This window comes from Colobus angolensis, unplaced genomic scaffold, assembly GCF_000951035.1.
Source record: "Colobus angolensis palliatus isolate OR3802 unplaced genomic scaffold, Cang.pa_1.0 Scaffold360, whole genome shotgun sequence".
In the NCBI taxonomy this organism is placed as follows: domain Eukaryota; kingdom Metazoa; phylum Chordata; class Mammalia; order Primates; family Cercopithecidae; genus Colobus; species Colobus angolensis.
In genome coordinates, this window is record NW_012116933.1 from 2,080,683 (window position 1) to 2,100,252 (window position 19,570).

Genomic DNA, 19,570 nt, shown 5'->3' on the forward strand with positions numbered 1-19,570 from the left:
ATGGTCTTGATCTCCTGACCTCGTGATCTGCCCGCCTCAGCCTCCCAAAGTGCTGGGATTACAGGTGTGAGCCACCATGCCTGGCCAGCTTTCTTAAATATAGTTATGGTTACTTTATTGTTCCAACTTTAAAATAAAAGATTATAATCTTTTTGTCAAGAAGGAAAAAAGGTAATTGAAAACTGAACAATTAAATTCTACTGGAATTTCAGTGCATTGGTAGATAATGTTGATAACGGGAAGATGGGCGTGCCTTGAGTATTGCTTCAGAGATTGGGGATTGGAGACTTAAGAAATTCCCAAGGTCCCTACCACGTTCTAATAGGAGTACTCATGTAATTGCAAATATGGCTATTGTTAAGTTGATGTGTGATCACATCCTTCTAGGTATATATAATCAGGGCAAGTGATTGTTTCTGACTCTTCGTACAATTCCTATCTGAATTTATAGTCAAAGTTTGATTGAGTCCAAGGTTTATAATTTGGGGCATATGACTTAACCAGCCCTGCTCACTATGTGTTGCTCCTCTGTAAAATGAAATCTCTGCTGATTTCACTGAGTTGTGAAAATCAAATACAGTCATGTCCATGATAGCATTTTGTAACTGATAAAGCATTGCTCACTTAGTGATGCTCCCTTTTATGTGTCAGACCTGTCCCTTTCCCACAGCTATTTGGTAGGGTGCCGCTGGTGGCTGTGTGATAGCTCAGAACGACATCTGTCATGTGTACTGCCTCTTAGGAGTTTTGTACTTGTATTAGGGAGTGGACAATTTTAGTTTTTTCCTATTTGCTCATTTTATTTTTGTTGTTTGTTAAAAAAGTAATATGTACGTATTTACTGTAGAGAAATTAGAAAATCAAAAAGAAAAAATAATAATTACCTCTAAATGCAGAAATAATTACTGCATTTACTTTTGTTTAAAACAAAAATTCAGTTATGCTGAAATAATGTTTCCTGTTTTTATCACTTAATATAGTATATAATTTCATATAATTTAATTTTCTTGTATAATATTTAATGACTACATAATATTCCATGATGTAATATACTGTAGTTTATTTAACTATTTCTAATTTTTTCATTTTGACATTTTATGGCTGTATACAATGCACTGCACAAATATAATAGTACGTATTTTGAACATCCTTACGGCTAAATATTTACACCTATCCTCCATGATTTTTTAAATTTAGGATAAATCTTAGACATGGGATTGCTGCATCGAGGGACATGTAACATGTTAAGGCATTTAATTTTTGTTACAGTTTTATCAAGGTATAGTTGATGAATAATAAACTGCACATATTTAAGATACAATTCGACAAGTTTTGACGTATGTGTATACCTGTGAAACCATCATCACAATTAAGATAACATTTCGTTGTAATCCCTCCCTTTGGCATCCTTCATCCCCAGGCAACCCCACTGATCTATTTTTTTTCACAATAGATGAATTTGCATTTTCTGGAATTTCACCCAAATGGAATCATACAAAATATGTTTCTTTTTGTCTGGCTTCTTGCACTCAGGGTAATTATTTTGAGATTCATCCTTGTTTATTTTCCATATGTGTGTGTGTATTCTGTTTTGATACTGAGCAATAAAATTATATTGTAGGGATATACCATATGATCATTCACCTGTTGATGATGGGCATTCCAGTTGTTTCCTGTTTTTGACTATTAAAAATCAATCTGCTGTGGACATGTTGTGTAAATCTTTTTATGGATATAGGGCATTTGATATTTATTACCAATTTTTTTTTGCTGCAAAGATTACATACTTCGTATTTCGAAACTGAAAAAGTTCCATATAAGAAAAATTATAGCTACTCTTTTTTTTTTTTTTTTAAGAAATACACCTTTAGGAGGATTTATAATATTTTTTGTACGTAAATTAATTTAGCACGGCACACTAAGAAATTCAAAATTAACCAAGGGTAATAAACACATCCTAGCAACTATAAACCTTTTTCACAACTTATTTTGTTGAAGCAGCTACTTTTATCGATTATTATCTGGAAAGCAAAGATCTATTGCTTTCTGTTAATGAACCAGCATTCATAAACAATTGATATTTTCTGTCAAATGACTACTTTTGCATCGAACTTGAACAAGAAAAGGTAATGGGCTAAGTTGAACTTCATGAAAAGGTGTTCCAGAATCTGGTTTGGAATAGATGCGAAACTATCTTTTCCCTCTTGTTAAGATGCATTCTTGACTGAAGGAGGACGGGGAATCTGAAGACTCCGGATGACATCAGAGCTACTTTTCAACAACCTTCTCAGTTTTCTTTCTCAGAAAGCAGAGGCTCAGAGCTTGGAGACAGACGGTGAGAATATTTTTTTCCTGAGTTCTTAAGGCTTAATCATTATGACTTTAATATATTTCAGACAATTCTTTCTCAGTTATAAATTAGTTTATAATTCAAAATGTGTACTATGTGCTTCATCTGTGCAAGTTATTTCATCAGGCAATGTGGTTTAAAAAATGAATGAGATACAGTCCTTCCTTTAAGGAACTTATATGGAAAGAATAAATGTAGATAAATAATGTAATCAAACAGTAAAAGAAGTTAAATGCCATAAGAGAAATGGAGAAAAATATTCTTGAGAATTCAGTATGTAGATTACTTCTAGAGAGAAGAACTGGGAAGCTTGAAAGAAGAAATAGTATTTTTGTTGATAATACTTAATCTGATTGATCAAAAACCAGAGAAAATGGACAGTTAATACAAATCCTAAAATAGCAATCCCAGATTTCAGATAAAAAGTTAATTACCATTTTGAGGACAGATAGAAAGCATGTTTGATTATTGTGTGTTTATTATAGTAGAGGCCAGTGATTACTTTGGGAATTACGTAAAATTCCTCTTACAAAAGAAAGAGCATTATTAGCATTTCTGAGAAATGATAAAGTAATTGGATTAAATTAACACAAGTAGGTGAGCAGAGCAACAAAAAAGACGATGAGTGGGTGGTTAATTCTACTTGGATTAACATTCCTGTTTTCTAGTATAGCTACAACCTAAATGAATTTGTCATGTCTTAAGCTCGTGGACCTTATGCTGCTTATTTCTGGGAAGGAGAAATCCAGGTGAACTAGATGAAGGCATAATGATTGATTATTGTGCTCATAATCAGTTGTGAATAGTTCAGTTTCATCTAGCTAACTGAAAAACTGGTCAGAGAGAGAGAGCAGATACAATGTACTGAAATTCACCATGTTTAGCTGACCACAGTGTTTCCAAAGTGGAACGGCAACTTTGAGCCAAATTTGCTCTTTACCTGTAGGCCTCATATGGTTGTCACAAGGATAATCCTAACTGCTTTTTCTTCACTCTTCTGATAATGTTCAGAAAACCTAGTAATGAAGTTATTTTAATCACCCACTTAAATGCTTAGCTTTTCTTGTAATTTCATCAAGAAAATCTTTAAAACATTATTTTTTAAAAGACTGCATAAAATTACTAATAATTATTTGGTTGCAAGTCGCTTTTCATATATTCATACATTGTTTCACCTCTAAATTGGAATTTGAAATCAACGGGGCAATTATTTGTAAATACTAAAATTGTTATTCAGATATAATTAGGTATTAATTACTGGTTGGTAGTTTGAAATCTGCTTTTACATTTGATGAAACAGTTGATATTGAACCCCACTTCTGAACTTCTAATTTTGTTAAAATTAACATTATAATCATGCATATTCCTGTGACCACCCCCCCCCCAAGATATAATTGGTTTGTTGTTGTTCTTAATTTTCAACACCTTTGTTTTACCACGTAACCGGAAGGATAAGCAATGCTCACTGGATCCAACTAAGAGTTGGATGAGTAAATTATAGGTAGCCGTCTGGTAAATATTCACAGCCAATGAGTTCTTAGAAAATTGTCAAATTTAGATTTTTCTTCCAGATTAAAAAATAAAGACGGCCAGGCATGGTGACTCATGCCTGTAATCCCCACACTTTGGGAGGCTGAGGTGGGCAGATCATGAGGTCAGGAGTTCAAGACCAGCCTGACCAATATGGTGAAACCCTGTCTCTACTAAAAATACAGATATTAGCCGGGCATGGTGGCACGCACCTGTAGTCCCAGTTACTCAGGAGGCTGAGGCAGGATAATCGCTTAACTCAGCAGTTGGGGTTGCAGTGAGCCAAGATTGTGCCACTGTACTCCAGCCTGGGTGACAGAGAAAGGCTCCGTCTCAAAAAAAAAAGACGTTATAATGTATGGTGAAGAACTTTGAAAACTAAAAATTTATAAAAACAAGTTACTAGTAGTGATTTTCTATATTCCTTTCACATATTTTTAAATGTTTTTAGATTTTAAAGATGATTATGTCAAATGTGTTTTTTCTAAAATGTGTTATTTTAAATAGATTTTCCTTTTGAACAAACAGACCATGGTCAAATAAGCTTGGGAGATGTTGGGTCAAAGTATAGAATGTCTTTTCAATAAGCCTTTCATTAACCCAGTGGACTGTGTCTCCAAAAGGAGGATCTGGTATATCTCAGGAGATGAGTATTTGACAAGTTGAGGATTCTAAACTAATGTTTTATGAGGTTTTTACTATAGTTTGTCATACCCTGCAAAACACTCATGTTATATTTTTAAGTATAGTAATATTTTTTTACTGAAAGCTCAAAGATAATGGTTGGGAGGAAAAGGGATGTAATTAATTGAATATTGCAAACTAAATAAAGAATGAAGTGTTTAAAAAACCTTTTAGTGTCTTAGGCCATGTTTCTCTTGCCCTTTTGTTAGCTCCTTCTTTTGGAAGAGATACAACATCATATGGAGTAACTAACAAAATTAATTCACTCTTTATTATATTTTATAGGACTTTAAATACTTTCTGTGCTGTTTATCTCAGTGTCTAGTATTTATTAGCTAATTTTGATAGAAATTGCTAATACCAAAACAGGAAATATCTTGGGTAGTGTTAACTGAATGACCGTAAATCAATTTAGCTTAAACACTTGAATATACTATTTTCTCTAACGGAATTTTTATTGTTATATGTCACGATTTTCCACTAGGAAGAGTTCTCTATTGTACTTTTTTTCTAGTTTGATTAAATTTTTGACAACTATTTTAGTAGAATAGATGTCTTGAGTTTAAAACTTTCACGTCAGACAGAAAGTATGTATGTAAAATTGTTTTTAAAAAAGGGCCAGTACTGATGAGTTGGGTTACAAGGTTGGTAAAGTAGGCTAATTGTGTACATGGAATGCCTTTCCAACTTCATAAAATATTCCTCAAAGGCATTTTTTTTAATTTGTTTAAGAAATAAGTCTTTGTAAAATGTCTTTAAACTTTCACACCAGATTTTTAGTAGGAACATGATACTGGTGAAATAAAGATCAATTTATAATGTAGGTAAGTTGTCTTAGGTGGAATTAATTGCCGTAAACCAATTTGTCCTTCTCACTAGTGTTTTCCTGGCCTTGTGGATAACCCTGGTAAGAAAATCTGTATGCTTGGCTCAAATGAATCATTGTTAGTTTCCAGCGTTGCTTCCATCCACTCTTAATTCCCTTTCTTACAGCCAACCATCTTACTTCAGAGTCTTACCATTTCTCATCTGGAGCCCTTGTGCTGGTCTCTTCACTGACGTCCTTGCTCCAGTCTTTCACAGCCACCAGGTCTTCCTGAAACTCCAGCTTGCTTGTGTTACTTGTCTGATCAAACATCATGTAGCAACTGCAATAGCATAACAAACATGGAAAAGTAATAGATCTTCCTTAATCCTAGCTTATTGTTACTATGGGAAACATTAATATAATTAACTTTTTTAAAAATTTCATATCTTTAAAGAATTGACTTTTCTTTAAGTCTTTTACTTAGTATCTTAATTGATATAACTTACGTTGTTTGGGGAGAAAGATCACTACTAGACTAAGCCTCCATATCAACTCAGATTTTATAAAGTCGCTCTATGTGAAGCCTCCATATCAACTTAGATTTTATAAAATTCCTGTAGTCTAAGCCTCCATATCAACTCAGAATTTTTTTTTCTCTTCCATGAAAGGTTTCAAGTGAAGTAATCAAAATAATTTTAAAAGTGTTGAACAAACTGTCAATACACTTTTTCTCCTCTTACTTTCTCTTCTTCAGATCTTTTTTCACTGAAATAAACTGTTGTAAACCTGATAGTCTCCTTGATTCTCTGCTACATTTGCCCTTCAACAGTGTGGCCAGTGGTTTGCATATCTGAAAATTGTTTGATTCTAACATCAGAGCTTATGCATTTTATTTAGATAACTAGAACTTCTTCATTCTGGATTAGAGATATATGAGTAATTTTCACACCTCATTTGCTTCCTTTTTGCATTTATTTATTAAAAAAATGTTCACAGTAAAGTCTATGTAAGCTTCTAGCTTGAAGCTTTGTCTCCTGCTGTTGCTGCCCCTCTCTGCACCCCCTCCCCACCTGCCATCTTGTAGCCCATCCTCCAAGCTAGTGCTTCTCAAAATATCTGCAGTAAAGGCCAATAATTTGTTTCCATTTTATTTTTTTTCATAACCCACTTATATTGTCTTTTAGAAAAGCTTCTATGACAGATTAGAAGTTTTTTAAAAGACTACAAAATCTAAGTCCACACCCTTCATCATTAAATTTAATTATCTGTAACTTATAGAACATGCCATCAAATTATTTTGTCATGTTCTATAAACGTTTGTCATTACTGGCAATTTTTATTCTTGGAGGGGATTACTTAAAGTTTCTAGAACATACTCTGTGCCATTGTGCTTCCTGGACTGGGCTGATGGTCCTCCTACTTTCTAAAGAATACTGAAGCTTCTTTTCCTGTTGGGAAAGCCTTGATTGTCCCTAGAGTCAGTTCATATGCAGCCTCTGTGGAGCACCTTCACTAAAAACGGTGTTCCCTGCCTTATAACTCAGTCTTCTCCCAAAAATCATGTCTTTCAGTGCTTTCTCCACTTTGTCCATGCCTTTTTTTTAGTAGTATCTCACGATGTTGTTGATTCTGTTTTTTCCTGATGAGATTGTGAGCCCACTAAGGGCTGGTTTATCACTTCATTATCCTTGTAACTTCAGCTCTTAACAACATAGCAGCTTCTTTATAAATATTTGTACATTTGTTACTTCTTGTATGGTAAATTCAGAATAATAGAGACTGCAGAGATTGGAGATTTTTCATATCCTCCTTAGTCTACTCATCTTTTTAGAAAGTTCTTTCTTTTCTTTCCTCATCTTGGTCTTAGGGACATTCTGCACAGAGAACCATATTTATTTGCCATAATTATAGTGGAAATTCCTGAAATTAGAAAGAAGAGATTATGTTTGAAGAAAAGCAGCATTGCATTTTTTTAACTATTACTAGCAGCAGCTCTCAAACTTTTTGCTTTCAGGACACTGTTTTTTTTTTTTTTTTTTCCCTATACGAAGTCTCGCTGTGTCGCCCAGGCTGGAGTGCAGTGGTGGAGTCTCAGCTCACTTCAAGCTCCGCCTCCCGGGTTCACACCATTCTTCTGCCTCATCCTTCCGAGTAGCTGGAACTACAGGCACCTGCCACCACACCTGGCTAATGTTTTGTATTTTTAGTAGCGACGGAGTTTCTCCATATTAGCCAGGATGGTCTCAATCTCCCAACCTCGTGATTCGCCCACCTCAGCGTCCCAAAGTGCTGGGATTATAGGCGTGAGCCAGCGCACCTGGCCTCAGGACACCTTTATATTCTTATATTATCAGGGACCCAAGAGAGCTTTTATTTATGAGATTCATATCAACTGATGTTTATCATATTAGAAATTTAAACTGAGAAAAAACTTGAGACAAGAGTTACACAAGGATACACTCCATGTATATAGCCTCTAGACAACTCTACTGTACACTTATGAAGTAATGATACCAAAAACCAGATAACATTTAGTATTATGAAAGTAGTCTTTACCTCGTGTGCCTCCTGAATGGGTCATGGGGACCCCTGGTATCCTTGGACCACCCTTTGAGAACTGCTGTATTATGGCAATTAACTTGTCTAATTGCGAACAGAATCTTCTGTTTTTCTATTCCAGTAATGTTAACCTTGCTTTTGTGTTTGTAGATTAATAAGTTTTTTTTTTTTTAATAACTGCACGGCATATCATATTACCCACTTTTCTATTAATGTCTAGACCTAGAATGTGCTGGAACTTATTGCCAGCGTTGGCTTGGCAGCTATAAGACAGAGATGCTTACTCAAGGAGAAGTCATTTTATTTGTGGATACTCAGTAAGGTCATTCTTAGTTGTGTCCTGTCAATAACCCTGACTGTCAAGTCCTTTTTATGGTTTGTGTACCTTCTAATACTTCTGTGGTGATTCACCCAACTCCAGAGGTTTCAGAGGTTTGGTCATTTAAAAAAATAATTTCACAAAATGAAGTTGATGTGTTATTTTGCAGGATTGACTAGGCTTCCCCTCAAGTCTTTCCTTCTCTCCTTTGCGTGACCTTCCCCTCCACTTGCCTCAACCTGATCCCTGATGCTGGCGGTCCTTTTCTGAGAGTACAGTCTGCTCTCTGGCAGATATTTACTTGGCCCTGGTGACTCCTGTTCTGTTTTACTCCCTGCCCTCTTACCTTGGCTGATACGCTGTTAAATTCTTTCTGAGGTTTTAGCGGGACAGTCAGTCTCTACAGTATTTGACGACTCTCTTCAAATTACATTGGTACTGGGTCTTCCCTGAGAGTTCTGGGAATGCGTTGTGTACCTTTCAGCTGGATGGGAATACCAAGATGGCTGCTAGTTCCGACACTTGATTTACTGACAGCTTCATTTGCTTTTTACTCATAGTCTTTTTAGTGTGATGATGTCATGCAAACTGGAATTTGGGGACTTGATATCATTATGAGTGATCATCTAAAAACATGAAGCTGATAGAATATTGGGTAGTTTTTATTTTTTAATTCTGTGTCTTAAACATAGTCAGTACTCAATAAATGTTTGCTGAGTTAATTTTTTTTCTCATTAGTGTTGGATAGAACGCTTAGCTCCAAGAACCACATTATAATTTAAGTCGGACATCTCTGTCTTACAGCCAAGGGAAATACGCTCTCACACTGTTCTGAAAAGTTACATGTTACTGTCTTAGTAAGCAAAACCCTTACCTAATACTTAATGAAGCTTGATAGTTGGAATGTACAGAATTCAGATTTCAAACAGGATCTGATTCTGACTCTTTAAAGCACCCCTATAAGAATTACGACTTTTTTGAAACTTTATAGAAATCATTTTTTAGCACAGTGTTTATCAGACCTAGGCTTGAGATATAGTAATTATTTTTATCGTTTTTATCTTTGATTTAATGAAGTTGCTATGAAATAACACCCCATAGGGTGTTATTTATAGCACTGTTTATGTTAAACAAATTGCTTTCTAAATAGTCAAAGCGGACTTCATTGTTTCCAGAGCTGTCTCTTTCTTCAATTCTCCTGCCTTTACCTTATTTTGGCCATGGCAGTGCACTGACTGATCTACAGTTTCTTCTTCCCTCCAAGCTGTCAACAACTCCATAGCTTCTGGTTTTGTTTTTCTAATATGCTTTTCATAATACCATTGCTTGTAAGGAAACCCACCAGATAAAGGCCAGCTTCTTGGCATGGCCTTGATTCAAAGTCCTTGGTCCCAGTTGCATTTCCAGCCTAATCTCCACTCCCATTGGACTACCACGCTTCCTGTGTCACACTCAGCTCTTCTTTGCCTTTGAGTGCTATTTCTGGACCCTAGAATGGCTGCCGTTCTCTTCTGCCTGGCTAGCCCTTACTCAGTTTTTAACCATCACTGACCACCACCTGCACGTGCACGTATGAACCAAAAAACCTAGTTACAACCTATCTGTGTTCACAGAGCACTTTTTAAATATTTCGGTCATTGCATTTAACACAGTATATACTCTCTCTCCTTTGGCATAGAGGCTAAGAAAGAAAATCACCAGCGCTGTGCCCTCTCGGGTCTTATTTACTCATGAGGTATTATTACTCTGTCCTTTTCCTGTCCTGTTTAGGAAAACATACCTGAATCCAAGTTAGTGAAAGTGTGGTTATTACCCAAGTTATCTTGAATTTATTTAGTCTGTTTTTTTAAAAGGTAATAATTTGCAACCTCTTAGACCTTATTAAATTCTGTACTTACACGGAATACTTACACTAAATACTCTTTAGAACTAATCATGACATACCTTATATCTGATGATGACAAACCAGCATATTATAGATGGAGACACACTGATTCTAGGATATGTTGCGATTTAAGCATTACAGCTCTTTGTTCCACCAGACTATTTATTTCTTGAGAGCCAGGACTATTTTATTCATCTTTTTCCTTTTGTTGTTCCAGAGTAATGATTTAAAAATTTGCCTACTTTAGCTACTAAATTGAATTTCGAGAGCATTGCCAGGGAGGAATCAAACACCCTCTACTGGCATTAATACTTTCTCTTTTGGCCCATGCACTGGTAATGCTAAAACATCAAATGTCATGCTGATGTTTTTATAACAAGACCGAGATTACCTTACCTTATTTTACTTGTGTCACTTTCACTATTCTAATGATTTTTTTCCTGTCTTAAGAATGAATTCATCACGTTGGGAATAAGAAATTTAGTAAACATGCTATAATGTAATTTTTCTTCCCTGTAATCTTAGTAAGCTATATGCAATATGCATGAAGTTTGTGACTTAACCAACTAAAACCATGTGTTTTTTTTTTGAAAAATGAAAATTCTAGAGATAAATATTGATGGAAATATTTTTTAGTCTTAAAATGTGAAAGATACAAATAGAGCTTCAAGTTTTACATTCGCTACACTGAAATATAGTCAAGAAAGAATTCGACCTGAATTCTTTAATAAGCACAATGGAGGGGTTATTTACTTTTGGGAACTAATAGCTGCCCCATTCTTTGTGATTGTCTGCTTACATAATTTGTTATGAAAGAATGCTTCTAGGTAAACCCTCTCTCCAGAATGCTGGTGGTTTGTTCTCTTCTGCTTGGGAAGGGTTAAGAGGAGACAACATCCTGTCAAAGACCTTGTTTTTAATTTTGCTTCTCACACTGGCACAGATCCTGCTAAGAGCAGCCCAGATTAGTTCGGAAAACCTTTGAAGAGATTTAAGATGTCCTTCAGCCAGTTTGAAGGTTTTTGTCTTGCAAATCCAGTACAAGGGCGCCTGCAGGCATCTCGACCCTTGCTGTGCTGCTGATGCAGCTCAAGGTCACACTAACCCGCCCTGTGACATTCAACAGCAACAAAAAAAATTATGCGGTGAAACTGCCTCAGCGTTCAACCAACCAACAACTTCCTTTAGTGAGGAACTGAGGAAGAAGTCTTTTTCACCCACCCTTTTTCTCTTTTGGGGGGCTCTGTGAATTTTTGCTGTAGGAAATAATCCCGGATTTCTGGTGTGTGTGATGACAAGGTCATTTCTTAATTAGAACACATGTAAAGAACAAAGCTAAATGGCTTCAAAACAGCTTTGTAGTTGATGGAGAGGATTTAAATTATTTAAAGAGATAGTCCCCCATGTATGATGGAAGCTGAATTCTAAAGGCATTAACTCCTTCATTCCTATCTACTTGTCATTGCTTTGAATTCCATATGTCTGACTTCAGAGGGTTGCATTCTAAACTTCAGAGAATTTATAAATGCCCAGTTTTAAAATGATGAAATATAATTTATAAATCAAATTCTCAGATAAACTTTTAATGGTGATGTTTTCTCCCCATGACATCTATCTCCTAGAAGCATTATCAAATGGCTTGACTTAGGAACTAGGAATTACACGCTTTTCCCTCTGGTAACTGTGATTTATTTATAATGTGTTGGAGGTGGGTGAGTAAAGTGCTGCTTTATTGCCTCACCTTCTCTCTTTCTCACTTTTATCCATTTGTGATTTAGAAGTCTAGTTGAGCAATTTTCTCCTGCCTCTTTAGAAATAACAGCACATATCATTCAGGTTTCTCAGCTTTCAAAGAGTTGGTATAGGAAGACCGTTTTTTTTTCCCTATGGAAAAAAAGTAATCTTAGTTAAAAATGAACTTTAAGAAAGTTGTTTCTGAACACGCATGACATTTTCAGGCACCATGAGACCATGTCCATGAACACTCAGTAGCCATATTGGATCTGCTCCCGTTCTTGGGGCTTGTTTCCCCATGTTCCTCCTTCGCTGCCTGCGAATGTTAACTACCAACTAAATTAGTTGGACAAAGTCCAAGTGCATTGGCTTTCTGTGCTTGAGAGCAAATGTGTATCACCTCTGCCGGATTGGAGCAGAACAATCTAAGAGAGTAATTTTGTGGTTGATATTTTCTTTATGTGTATTGTGTATAGAAGCACACGTGGCAGTTATTTTTTTGTCCACAAAATGACATTGTGTACAGAAAGTTACCTTCAACATTATGATATTAGCAAAACAGTTTTCTCAGAATTTATACCCAGTTGCTTTTTGACTGAAGTAGAATCAGGACAAGTACAATATTTTAAGTGTGATGATTTAAACTGATATTTTGGATTTGTGGGCCGCACTGAAGAAATTTGTTTGAGGGGATAACATGATGGACTGTGTAAGAACAAGTTAGAATGAACTAGACTTATTATTCTGAAGGATTTTTCTCCTATTGAGAAACAATTTTTGGGGTCCATGAAAATACATAGTTTTAAGTCAGGGTATTTTAAAGATTTCAGGTTTGCAAAAAGAAAGTATTGGAGGGGAAATCTATATGCAAGGAAATGGTTAGTGTGATTCATAGCATGCTGCCCTTGCCTGGAGTCTGGTGTGCCCTAAATGTCATGTATGACCCAAGCTCACCTGCTAGTAATTTCTAATTTACTGTCCTAATTCATCGATTTGTTATCACTAATTGTTCTTCATTTACTTCTGTGTAGTTTCCAGTACCTAAAGGGTTGAAAGGTTGCTGTAATTGGCACCCGCAGCTGCTCTTTCTTTTGACAGGGGATAATTTTGCAGCCTCTGCTTTGTGTGACAGCTGCCTAATTGGGCATTCTCCCCTTGTAGCAAGCCTGCCTCCTCCAGCCTCCCTGCTGACAAATGGTGGTGGATTATAGATGAGGACACGCTGACCCGTTCGACCTTGCTGAGACAGCGGGGAGGGGCCTCCTGCTACTTGAGGGAAGCGTTAGGTCATTTAGAGGACAAGGTCATGAGCCAGGTGGAGAAATGACATGATATCACATGACAGTAGCCTGATGACATGGTCAGTGTGTCAAGGACAAATGCATCAGTATCGATTAAACGTTATTGCAATACTTTTCATTGAGTCCCTAGTATTTCTTAATTGTTCGTACTGATTTTTTTTTAAGAAATAGAAAAAGTGCAAAAGGAGACACATGTATTTTAGCAGGTGTTAGAACAATTGTTTACATGAAAATAGAATTGGCGTAGGATGCCTCCTAGTAAGTTTCTTCAGTATTTAGAGTGTTTTGTTCTTAATTTTTGCTTAGTTTGCAGCCCCCTATCAATACTTTTCAAGAGTTGTTTGAAAATTAAGGTGGGCAAATTAAAATGTGGCAATGTATGTTGTTAAAAAATATTTAACAACGTCTGTCGTTCCCCTACTCAATGATTGGCATAGCTTTTCATATTTTGAATAAAAGAAAAATAAGCCGAGTGAAAATGTGTAATTGAAAAGAACCCCAGAACTCTAGATTTATAAGGTCAGCCATACCACCGTGAGGCCATAATTATGAAGTGTTGAAGGTACTTTTTAAATAATTTTTGAGACCTGAAAATATTTTTCAAATAGCTTAGGATTATTCATAATATAAATACTTCGGATACATGAAAATCTGTTGTATGTCTTGTTACTGGTAATGCACATGCTTTTCTTGAGAAAGTCGACTTGAGCTATTACAATATATTGTTAAGTGTAAAATCTTCAGAATCCATGCCGAGTCCGTTAACCCTGTGTTAATACCGGAAATGATAAATTCATGTAAAACGGCACTGGATGTACAATTAAGAAAAATGCCTAGTTTTAAAAATGGTTAACAGTTGAATACAAAGAGGACTGATCATGGTTCTCATTTCTGGAAAAACATTGTTGGGCACTTGAATCTAAGTCCTCAGTTCAACAGGAGGTAATTTTATGCCCCTGAGATAAAAAAAAAAAAAACGAGGCATGGTAAAGTGTGATGAATTAGTTCACCGAAGTAGACACATCTGTATTTTCATGGCACGTGTGTGTGTGCGGGCGCGTGTGTGTGTTTCATTTTGACCATGCTGTGCATGTGTTTAGCTGCTCTCAAACCCTGACTCAAGCTTGGTGGAGGTTTAATCCTGTGCCCTTGTACACGTATACTTGATTAGTAGTTGTGGTTATCTCAGCAGAAGACATACCGCCCTCCTCCTTGTATTGGTCGGGACCTGGGCATTGGGGAGTCAAGGCAAAGGAGAAAGAAAAGAGATTTTACATTAGTATTCTATGAAAGCCTTACTGTCTGCAGAACAAATTGATTGCTCCGGTGTACCTGTGCTTGGCACCACTGCTGTGAAAGAAAGGTAGGGCTGTAATCTGTTTTATTGTATTACATATTGTGACACTCCAGGAATATTTAACATGCACTCTTTCTATGGCACGTGCTGTAAGTCTAAGTAAAGAAAAAGGAAATAAATGAATGGAGAGTATGTGAGAGCAGTGGGCTACAGCTGTGTTTACTTCAGTCTGAGAGAGTTCATTCGAATGAGATAATTTTACTGAAAGCGTCACTGGGAACATAACCTGATTGATAATGAAACCCTGTAAAGTGTTCTGAGGCACTAAATCTGCTTCCCTGCTTGAAACATGTGAGGCAGAGATGAAATTCAAGCTAATACTGTAAGATTTTAACCATCAGGTGGGAGCAGTTGTGGAGGTGGTTATGGACATAGTTTGGAAAATTATTGTAAATTATTTTAAATTGTGCTTCAGTACATTATATTCTTAAAGGTCCTCCATAACATGTTGCAGAGGACAGGAAAGAGATTTTCGTTCAAAAAAGAAAAGAGGCGGAGTGGCCACTATACCACCTTTCAGCTACATTAAGGAAATTAAGAAATGTGGTGTTTACCTTATTCTTTTGCTAGCTTGATTTGCGTAAACATTGTATGGTTTATTATGTTGTAGAAAAGGAAATTGCACATTTCTTATAGTTTTTTTTTTTTTTTTATTCTGTGAATGTTATTCAGATAGAGACTTGTGGTGTGCAGTTTGGGATATTTAGAATTACTTCATATGAAAGGAATAAATGCTTTAACATTTTATCAAGTGATTAAAATATGTGTGATTGGAATTGGACCCCGGGGCATTTTTAGGCATTCTTAAAATGTGGTCATAGCTGCACTTTTTCAGTTGTATATAAATCTGTACTGCTAGGGGAGAAAAGAAATTCCTCTTGTCCAAGCCTCTTGCCACATGTGAACAGCAGGTGCCCTTTTCCCTCTTCTGTCCCCATTCTGATCCTTGATTACAATCAGAACACTTGATTTAGGAGAGAGAGGAAGCAAAGTACCTCATACTAATACACTGATGAAATGAAAGTTGTTTCCTTTTGTTTACTTTTGTATTCTTGAAACTGGTATATAGCTTTACATTTTTTAGATTACATTTCACTTCCATGTAAATGTGTGAATAAGTGTGCTGTGTATAGTAATTATACGTCCTGAAGACATTCCGGTACAGATCTGTATAATCACAAGCTATAGACATTGGTCTAGACTGGCTTGCAGATACTTTTGTAGAAAATGACCAAGTGAAGAAGCAGTTTTAAGCCCCTGTCAATAATAAATATATCACTCTGTGACATAAAACATTGATTAAAATGAACTATTTGAGGTCATATTATCTATAAAGGGGATGTTTTCAAAGAACTTTTGAACTGCCTCACACAATTCAGACTATTAAATTTTGTTTCAATTGGATATAGGCATCAAAATTATTTGTACTGTATTTTTGTACACCTAGTTTTGTGGGTTTTTTTCTTATTGAAAAAACATATCAGAAATTGTAGAGGAAATGTAAACTATAGAACTAGAAATCAGAATATTTTATTTTTCAGAATAAAACATTCTCTTAAACTCCTTTTACTTATAGTTTTTGATTTTGTAATTACTTTACCAATTTTGAAGATTTTAGAATCTTTCACTTTCTCAAAAGAAATACATGGCATGCACATGGTTAATAATTAGCCAAGTAAGATGGGGAAGTTAAAAGAGGATACCAAGTCGAGAAAATTGATATTTTCCTTTTTTTTTTTTAATTTTTAAAAAATTTTTAGACCTCTGTCGCCCAGGCTGGAGTGCAGTGGCCAGATGTCAGCTCACTGCAAGCTCCTCCTCCTGGGTTTACGCCATTCTCCTGCCTCAGCCTTCCGAGTAACTGGAACTACAGGCGCCCTCCACCTCGCCCGGCTAGTTTTTTTGTATTTTTAGTAGAGACGGGGTTTCACCGTGTTAGCCAGGATGGTCTCGATATCCTGACCTCGTGATCCCGTCCCGGCCTCCCAAAGTGCTGGGATTACAGGCTTGAGCCACCGCGCCCGGCCGTTCCTTTTCTTATTTATTTATTTTTTGATGGAGTGGAAGATTGTTTTAATGGGAAAGGACTATATTTTGTTTACCAAAGTATCCACAATGCTTAACACTGCACCTGGAACATAATAACTGCTTAATAAATATTTGTTAAACACATGAATAAGGAATACTCAACCGCCCTCCCTTCTCACCCACCCTGTTAGATTGTTTTCTTCTCTCTTGGCTATTTATGGTTTCAGTTTGTGCACCGCTCATTGTAGTGAGGTTTTATATCAGTTGCTCTTTTGAAAGTACTCTAGGTATTGAAGGCACAGGAATTCAATGTTTTAGAACCAACCTCTGAATGGTGTTTATGGAATTGTTTTCCAGTCAGAGTAATTCAAGTGACTGAGTCGTAAAGTGTACTTCTTCCAAATGTGTGCTTCGAGTTCTTCACCTCAAGTTGCCTCTGCTCTTTTCCCTCATATGCAGATCTACTGTGTTATTGAATTTTGTTCAGCTGTGAAATCTAATTCTTAAGAGTTTCATCTTGTCAGTTTAGGTACGTTATGCTTCTTAACCAATATCAACAAATTGTTTTAAACATCCAAGAAAATTACCTGTTAATTTTAGTCAGATATATCTAGGTCCATTAAATTACAGAGAAAACAAACATTTGATATGTTATTATGACTATTAATTTAAGCCATGAGATGGAAGACATTCATGAGAACAACTTTATGTGGGTGACACATCCCTAAGTTCAGTAAATGAGCATGCAGTGGTATTTGGTATCCAGTGTTAGCTAGGCTTGGAATGGAGTTCTTGAGCAGTAGGAACCTTAGGAATTATTATAAAGAGTTCATTTAACTGATGAGAACACTGGGCTTTAGGCAAGTTCCTACTTAGCCACTGTTGTAAAACTGCTTAGGACCTGAGCCAGGGCTAAAACACAAATCATCTAGCTTTTAAAAAAGTGATTTTTTTTTTAACATGGTATCAACTCTTTGTTCAATTTTATGCTTCTGAAATAGTAATTGTTATGTTTATGTAGCCACATTTTATTCCTGTAGCCACAGTAAAGTGTCAAAAATTGAGAAGGAAACTTTCCGCAAAATTAGTGGCCAGGCACAGTGACTCAAGGCCCCTGTAAGCCCAGCAGTTTGGGAGGCTGAGGTAGGAGGATTGCTTGAGCCTAGGAGTTCAAGATCTGTCTGGGCAACCATAGTAAGACCCTATCACTACTAAAAATTTAAAAATTAACTAGCTACTTGGGAGGTTGAGGTGAGAGGATTGCTTGAGCCCAAGGTTGTGGGTGGGCTGTGATTGAATCACTGCCCTCCAGCCTGGAAAACAGAGCAAGAACCTGCGTCTCTCTCTCTCTCTCTTTCTCTCTCTCTTTCTCAGAGAGTTTCATATTGAAATAAACTTGTGAATACAGTTGACCCTTGAACAATGTAGGGATTAGGAGTCTCCAGCCGCTGTGTGGTTAAAACACTTGCATCTAACTTTTGACTTCCTCAAAACTTAACTACTAATAGCCTACTGTTGACCAGAAGCCTCACCAATAACATTAAAACAGTTGATTAACATGTATTTTATATGTTATATGTATTATATACTGTATTCTTATAATAAAGTTAGCCTAGAAAGAAGATGTCGTGAAGAAAACCGTAAGGAAAAGAAAATATATTTACTCTTTGCCAAGTGGAAGTAGATCATAATAAAGGCTTTATCCTCATCATCTTCACATTAAGTAGGCGAAGGAGTTGGTCTTGCTGTCTCACGATTGGCAGAGATGGAAGAAAATTTGCTTGTAAGTAGACCCACACAGTGCAAGCCGGTGTTGTTCAAGGGTCAACCGTAGCACAGTCACAAACACATTATATAGTCTGTTGATATTTGGTATCTGTGGCAGTGTTTTCTCTAATAATATAGTCATGACTTTGCAGAGGAAGGCAGCCAGTTGAGACTCTTGCTATGTGGAGGCCACCAAAGGGCAATGCTTGCCTCCTTCAGTGATGATTAAATGCTGACTTTTCAAGAAATTCAAGAAATATTCTAATTCAGATTGTTCATGGAGAGATTAGACTCGTGGGGTTGGAGCTGGGGTTTGCAGATAGGTCCCAGCAGTACATGTCAGGTAAATATTCAAGTTAAAGACTGAGAAGGTCCATCCAAAAATTACATGCCTAGTTCCCGGTGCTGACAGACTTAGCTATAGGTGGGTCAGGTCTTCATCCACATGGGCTACATTCATGACTTGATTTTATTTCCAGTAGAGAAATGAACAAGGAACTAAAGACATGATCAGAAAGCCAAATTGACCAAACATAGAGATACTGGAGAAACTACTAGACAGTAGCGGTGTAGTTTGGAGCCATGGCTGTCTCATGCTCAAAATTAAGTTTATAAGCTTACAAGTCATAGGGATGGTGGTTAAACTGTTTCTAACCCTTTCCCTCCAGTTACTGGAAAATAAATCTCCAGGCCTGGTTCTTTAGTTCAACAGTTGGGCAAAGTTTGCAAGCAAATTATTTTACCTCTCTACACCACAGTTTCCCCATCTGCAAAATGGGGAATATTTTAGTGTCTTCCTCTCTAGGTTATGAGGATTAAATGAGGAGACAAATGTATAATACCTGGAGTATATACAAATTATAGATAAATTGTGTAGATATATATAAATGTGTACACATAAATATATTTATATATATTCAAGGATAATATAAATAATATATATAATGATTATTTTTGTGGGTTTATGTGTCTACGTGTAAGTTTGCCGAGTCCTCTACTGATATATTTTTTTATCCTGCTGTTAATAACAGATGACTTGACTAGGTAACCATAATATGGGAGCTGTATCCATCCATTTATTTCTATTTTTTACTTATTAATTTATTCTCAGATTTTAACCTGGTCTGTGACTTTAGTCATGTTTTTTCCTCTCCCAAAGTGTATATTTTTTGTCATGATCGGTTATGTGACTTTTATTTGTACTGAATTTATTAAAATATGTATCAAAAACTGCATAATTGTCAGTGA

At 36.2% G+C, this 19,570-nt stretch overlaps 1 protein-coding gene across 3 annotated transcripts in view; it reads left to right on the forward strand.

The window, feature by feature from the left end:
• Positions 1-19,570, forward strand: part of NRIP1 (nuclear receptor interacting protein 1) — a 107,076-nt gene that overhangs the window by 50,236 nt on the left and 37,270 nt on the right. The window contains exon 3 of one of the 3 annotated variants that reach the window (XM_011953427.1): positions 2,213-2,335. The exons of 1 other annotated variant lie outside the window; for it this stretch is intronic. The gene's annotated coding sequence lies outside the window, so the exon portion shown is untranslated. Of the gene's footprint in view, positions 1-2,212; positions 2,336-14,342; positions 14,534-19,570 lie in introns of those variants that run through there. One more of the 3 variants, XM_011953430.1, reaches the window with a different exon arrangement.